Source organism: Carlito syrichta, unplaced genomic scaffold (genome assembly GCF_000164805.1).
Source record: "Carlito syrichta isolate Samal-C Ts95f unplaced genomic scaffold, Tarsius_syrichta-2.0.1 Scaffold70301, whole genome shotgun sequence".
In the NCBI taxonomy this organism is placed as follows: Eukaryota; Metazoa; Chordata; class Mammalia; order Primates; family Tarsiidae; genus Carlito; species Carlito syrichta.
In genome coordinates, this window is record NW_007014397.1 from 34206 (window position 1) to 40799 (window position 6594).

Here is a 6594-nt window from a genome sequence, read left to right on the forward strand (position 1 = left end):
CCCCCTCCTCCACCCTCCCGCCCTTTCCCCCTTCCCCCACCTTCGCTTCCCTCCCATTCATCCCTGGGCCTCTCTGCAACTCAATGAGGGGTGGGCGAGGGGGAAGCGGACCAGTCTCTGGTCAGGGAGGAGGAGCAGCCGTCTTCCATTTGAAGCGAAGATGGACAGGGTACGTGACCCCTGGGGAGAGGGGCTCTGAGGGAGGGGCAGTCCTGGACCTGGACACCCTTGGCTGAGTTCCCTAGTGGGTCTTAGAGCCAGCTGGCGACTGGGTGAAGGGCGGCCCCGAGGTCATACAGGCCTCTCCTGGCTCCCAGCTCCCAGTTTGCCACCTCTGGGATCGTCCTCAGGCTTCGGGAGTCAGGCTTCGGGAGTCAGGCTTCGGGAGTCAGGCTTCGGGAGTCGGGCAGAAGAATCAGAACAAGCAAGGGGACAGAGGGAAGTATACTGGGAGGGCTGGCCATGCTCTAGGTAGGTGGTGCTGGGGCTCCACAACCTGGTGACCCTGGTGACCCACAGAGGCCAAGCTGTCCAGAGATGGGCTGGGGAGAAAGCTCTAGGTTTTGGACATCACACCAGGCCAGGGTTCACTCCAAGACTTTGAGACCGTACTCAAGACATAGATTCCAGCTTCCTGGCTTTTGACTTCACAGGTCTGGTTGTCCTGGGAACCTGCATTTTATTGAGCATCCAGGTGATGCTGGTGCCCGGGGCTGAGGGCTCACTTGAAGAAGCATTGCCAGGCGTCAGATGGCTGTCCTAGGGTTTTCACAGTGGAAGAAGATGGTCAGATTTGCCTTCTGGAAAGATTAGAGACCACTGAATTAAGGAGCAGGAGAAACTGGGGCAGACAGGACATTTCCAATCTAACGCCAGGCTCAGATGCCAGATGGTGAGGACCTGATACCAAGCAGCGGCGGGGGGATGGTCGGAGGGGACGCCTCTCAGAGTCGCAGGCACAGCAGCCAGCTGGATGTGGGGTGGGGAAAGGCGAGGGGAGGGCTCTGTTTGCCTGAATGGCAGGCGGGAACAGCCTTTGAGAGAGGACAGGGAAGGGTGAGACTCACTGCAGAGCAGAGGGTCTGGGGGAGTCCTCTTTTGAACCTGTCAACCTGAAGCCCCCTGCGGCTTCTGAGTGGCTGGGAACATGAGCTTGGGACTCAGTCGGGAGAGCTGGTGGGACCTCCTCTGGGAATCCTAACCTCAGAAGCTGGGGTCTTCATCTGGCTGCTCCCAGAGCCACTATGGGCTGAGATCAGCAGAGCAGCCCAGATTTCTTCCAGGGAGAATCTAGCCTGATGTGTCTCGGGCCCTGGAGGTTGGCCCTTTTCTTAAAGTTCCCAGAGGTTATGGTGCACAACCAGGAGACCTCCTGGGGGGGTGGGCTGAATCTCAGCTGGTGTAGAAAATCTCCCCCAGGTGGAAAGCAAAGGATGGTGGGGGAGCAAGGACAGATCTGGCAGTGTTGGTGTTCAGGAAGAGGAGCCAGTGACAAGGCCAGGACAGAGCCGCGAGACAGGACAGCGGGCAGGACATGGAAAGAGCATCCATCCCCGAAGCCAGAGGAGGGTGGAGGGTGCCAAGGGAAGGCAAGGACAGGAGGGATGAGGCCGCCCTAAGAGGGGTCAAACCGGATGATGGTGAGGAGGAAACTGTTGGCTCAGAGGTTCTTCAAGTGTGTTGGAAGAAGAGAAATGGGGAAGCAGGGAAGGGGCGGTCATGCAGAAAGGGGGTGTTTAGGATGAGAGAAGTTTACACACGTTCACAGGCAGAAAGGAAGAAGCCGTGTTGACGGAGCATTTCGGGACACATGAAATTAGATTCCTGATGGTGCAAAATTCTAGAGAAGATTAAAGAGAAACCTGCTCCTGGTGAGTTGAGCTGTTGGAGAGATTGGCTTGGAGGAAAGAAAGAAAAAAACCCCACGTTCTCTGAGATGGGAGAGAAGGAAGGAAGGGAGGAGCACAGGCTGGGTGGGTAGAAGAGCCAACTGAGTTTGGAATTGGCAGGAGGGGAATTTTGGGACTCAGTCCCTGTTGGTCTCCATCTTCTCGGTGGAGTGGGAGACTGCTCCTTGGTGGGCCGTTCAGGGCAGTGGTGTGGGACAGCCTCCATAGAGAGTGGTGGGTTTACCACATCATGGGGGAGCCCAGTGGGTCTCTCAGCACCTGACAGCCTCAGGGCAGCATCAAAATCAAGGTGGTCCATGAGTATGACCTGGCGGGACAAGTGTCTGCATGGCGAAGGGCGGTCAGGCCAAGGGCAGCTCAGCTGTGGGATCTAGGAAGGAAGCAAAGCAGGAAAGAAGTGGTGCCCTGAGAGAACAGAGGCCCAGGAGTAGAGGCCACCAGCATAGGGAAAAAGGATGAGCTGTGTGCTAGCAGGCCCCTGCTCTTGAAAGCCAATACCATTCTCCAGTAAAAGCAACCAGGGGTCCTTGGGGAAAATGGTTGGCTCTAGGATTTGGAAGTGATGAGTTTGAAGCATCTGGTATATCCAGAAAGCAAAGAAAGTTCTTCCCCACACACGTAATAATGGGGGCATGTCAAAGCGATGCAGGAACCCACTGAAAGAGCTCAAGTGTCTGCTCTGGCACACTGTGAACAACAGCGTTAATAAATCATCACAAATATTCAGGACCCACACTGACATAAATAAGTGATGGAATAAATAGTGCAAATGGAAAAGGAAAGATAGATTTCCATGCAGAAGAACATCGCACAGTGTGTGTAGGCACTCCACCCTCACGGAAGCGGCTGTGACTTCAGGCTGCACCTCGCAACTCCCTTTCAAGGAGGACAGTCTAGAAAGGGGAAGAAAGAGTTACTACACAGTGCAGAAACCTGAAGAATGAGACCTCAGCCGGGTGATCAGGGTCAACACCAACAGGGATAAGTTGATGAAATGTACTGAGAAATAGCACTTTACCTCTGTGGTCTTCCTCCCAGAGTCCCACAACCCCAGAATAATCATGACAAAAACATCAAATTGGAGCCGAGGAACATCCTATGAAATGCCTGACTGCTGCTTATCAAAACTGCCAAGGTCACCACAAACAAGGAAGGTCTGAGAAAGTGTTATAGTCAAGAGGAGCCTAAGGAGACATGATGAAAAAAAAGAATGGGTGTCCTGGACGAGGTCTTGGAACACAGAAAAGACATTAAGTAAACTAAGGAAATCTGGAGAAAATGTGAACTCCAGTTCACAATAACATACTAGCATCAGTTTGTTAACTACAGTGGATGCACCATAGTAACGTGAGTCATTAATAGCAAAGGAACCTGGGTGCAGAGTATATGGATATTGTGCACTGTCTGTGCAATTTTTCTGTAAATTGGAAACAGTCTTTAAACATAAAATGTATTAAAAAGTGGGAATGAACTAGTGGATTCTGGAAAGAAGCTGGCAACAGCACAGTTTTTTAATCTCCTGTGATCTCCTCCAGGATAGCAAAACCAGGACAGGAAATTAATCCACAGACAACATCTACAACAATATTTGTTGTTTCCCCACAAACCACTAAGTGCATGTACATGGGAGCAAATCTTTAGCAGCACAAGAACTATGAAGGATTGGCATCTGTTTGAGCAGGAACAGAGGGGCTATCTTACAGCAGACGAAGCCCAAAATTCACAGGAAGATGTGGTGAATTTAAGAAGAATCTAAGAAGAATTGCTAACATAAAAAGGAGTGTCTGTGGCATCCAATCTGTGGGTCAGGGCAAGGAGGCCATGAAGTAATAATGACCAATCATGCTGGAGTAGACTGGGCCCTGTAAACTCTCAATACCAGCAAGCATAAACTTGTTTCCCAAAAAAAACTCCACATTGAAGAGAAAGTACTGGAAATAGTACCCACATGGAGCAGAACTAGTCAATAGGAACAAAGGATATAAAATGTCAGATAAGGCCCGGCACCCGTAATCTCAGTGGCTTACACCTGTAATCTTAGCACCTTGGGAGGTCGAGGCAGGGGAACTGCTTGAGGCCCGGAAGTCAAGACCAGCCCAGGCAACACAGACAAAATAATAAGCTGGGCATGGTGGCTCCTGCAGTCCCAATTACTCAGGAGGCTGAGGTAAGAAGATTGCTTGAGCCTAGGAGTTTGAGCCTTCAGTGAGCCATGATTAAGCCACTGCACTCCAATTTGGGTGGCAGAGCAAGACCCTATCTCTAAAAATAGAAAAGAAAGAAAATGTCAGATAAAAGAAGGAGAGTGGAACAGAGGAAATAGATCTCATAAAATACCAGACAATATTTTTTTATCGCTTTGCAAAACAGCAGAAGAGGAAGCACCAGAGCTGAGAAGTTGGCAGAACTCTCCTGACTCAGTCCTCTTGCCAAAAACATTCGATTTGCTTTTTACAAAGTTAGTTATAGAGACGGGTAATTTGAGGGAAAGAAAATGAGATTGTTATCAGACATTTTGACAGCAATGCTTTACGCCCAAACACAATGAACTAACATATTTTAGATACTCAAGAAAAGAAAATGTGAACTGTGGGTTTTATATCCAGCTAAACTGATCTTCCAGCATAGAGGCCACAGGCGCACATTTAACAATGTGCAAGAGCTCATACATATGTTTGCCATGATCCCTTCCTGAAGAAACTTCTAGAAAATTAGTTGGAAAAAAAGAGAGAGACTAGAAAGATACCTACATAAGCTCTGATGGTAGACATTAACTATGCAATGACCTGTAAAATTAAGATCCAATTAGGTGAGACCTGTAAAATTAAGATCCAATGCAACCAACAGGTGATGGTTAAATGCTCTGACAAGGGAAGTACAACTAGCAATAAATGTAGGCAGAATGGAGAGTGCATATGAAAAGTAGAATAATCTTGTTGGGTCTCTAAAGAGTATTATCTGCAATCATGCAAATATTACCTCAAATACTGGTAGGAAAGAGGGAACAGGGAGAAGAGGTAACCTTAACTCGATATTGTTCCTATTATGGCCCCAAAGACAACAGACCACCTCCAAAAAAGAAAGCACAATTGCATGAAAGTATAAATATAAGGATAACCATTAGAACAATAATTAAAACCTTCTTCAAGGCTGTATTGCTTAAGCCCAGGAGTTTGAGACTAGCGTGAGCAACATAGCATGATCTCGTCTCTACAAAAAAATTAGCTGAGTGTGTTGGTGGGTGCCTGTAGTCCCAGCTACTCGAGAGGCTGAGGAGGGAGGATTGCCTGAGCCCAGGAGATCAAGGCCAGCCGTGATCGTCCACTGAGCTCCAGCCTGGGTGACAAAGTGAGACCCCCCCAACTCAAAAGAAAAAATAAAACTACTAAAAAACATACTGAGAGACATAAAATGAAAAAAATCCTCATAGTGACAAATATGTGACAAGATAAGTGAAAGATAAAAGAGGTAGATGACATACATCATAAAAATATGATGGAACTGAGCCAAACACATTAAGCATGTCAATAGTGTCACTATGTTTAACTCATTCATTAAAAGGAAAAGATTTTTGGGTTGGCTGACAAAGCAAACTGAAAATCTGTGCTGTACACAAGAGACACACCTAAAACAAAGAGATCAAGCAAGGTTAACAATTCTTAAATGAACAAAGACATATCAGTATCTGTAAAACCAAAAAATGACAACAATAGAAGTCATTCTTGCTATCTAAAAGGATAGAACCTAGACTCAAAATAAAGTAGTGATGGACGCAAGAGACAAAATTGTGACAAAATTTATAACTCACTATGAAGATATGAAGTTATTCATATACAACAATAACTTTCATAAAGAAGAAAATCTTTGGCCGGGCTCGGTGGCTCAGCCTGTAATCCCAGCACTTTGAGAGGCCAAGGCAAGTGAATAACCTGAGCCCGCCGGTTCAAGACCAGCCTGGGCAACTTGGTGAGACCTTGTCTCTACAATAAATAAAATATTAGCTGGGTGTGGTAGTGTGCGCCTGCAGTTCTGGCTACTTGGAAGGCTGAGGCGGAAGGATCGCCTGAGCCCAGCAGGTTGACACTGGGGTGGCCGTGAGCATGCCACTGCATTCCAGCCTGGGCAACGGAGTGAGACTCCAACTCAAAAAAAAAAAAAAAAAAGAAGAAGAAAATCTTCTAAAACTAGAGAGCCTTTAGAAGGAAAAAGAAAAGAAAGACACCAATGACAGGAGACTGTAATATATTTCTCTTAATTCAGGACACACATCAAGACCTCAGCAGTGTTACAGTAAAAGAGGTCTTGTTAATATGGACCCAAATCTGATCCCCAGTAACAGAATACAGCTTTTTTTTTCTGTGTTCCTTTTTAAATTTTATTTTTAATTAACAAATAATAATTTTATATATATATATATACATTTTTTTTACATGCATTTGAAACAGACACCAGAATTGACCATATCTGTGGTCACAAAAATAGCCACAGTAAGTCCCAAAGAACAGAATCAAATACAAAATATTCTCTCTCTACAATCTAATATAACTAGAAATTAATGACTGGACTTGGTGGCTCAGCCTGTAATCCCAGCGCTTTGAGAGGCGGGTTCGAGACTCGCCTGGGCAACTTGTGAGACCTCATCTCTACAATAAATTAAAAAAAAAAAAAAAATTAGCCGGCATGG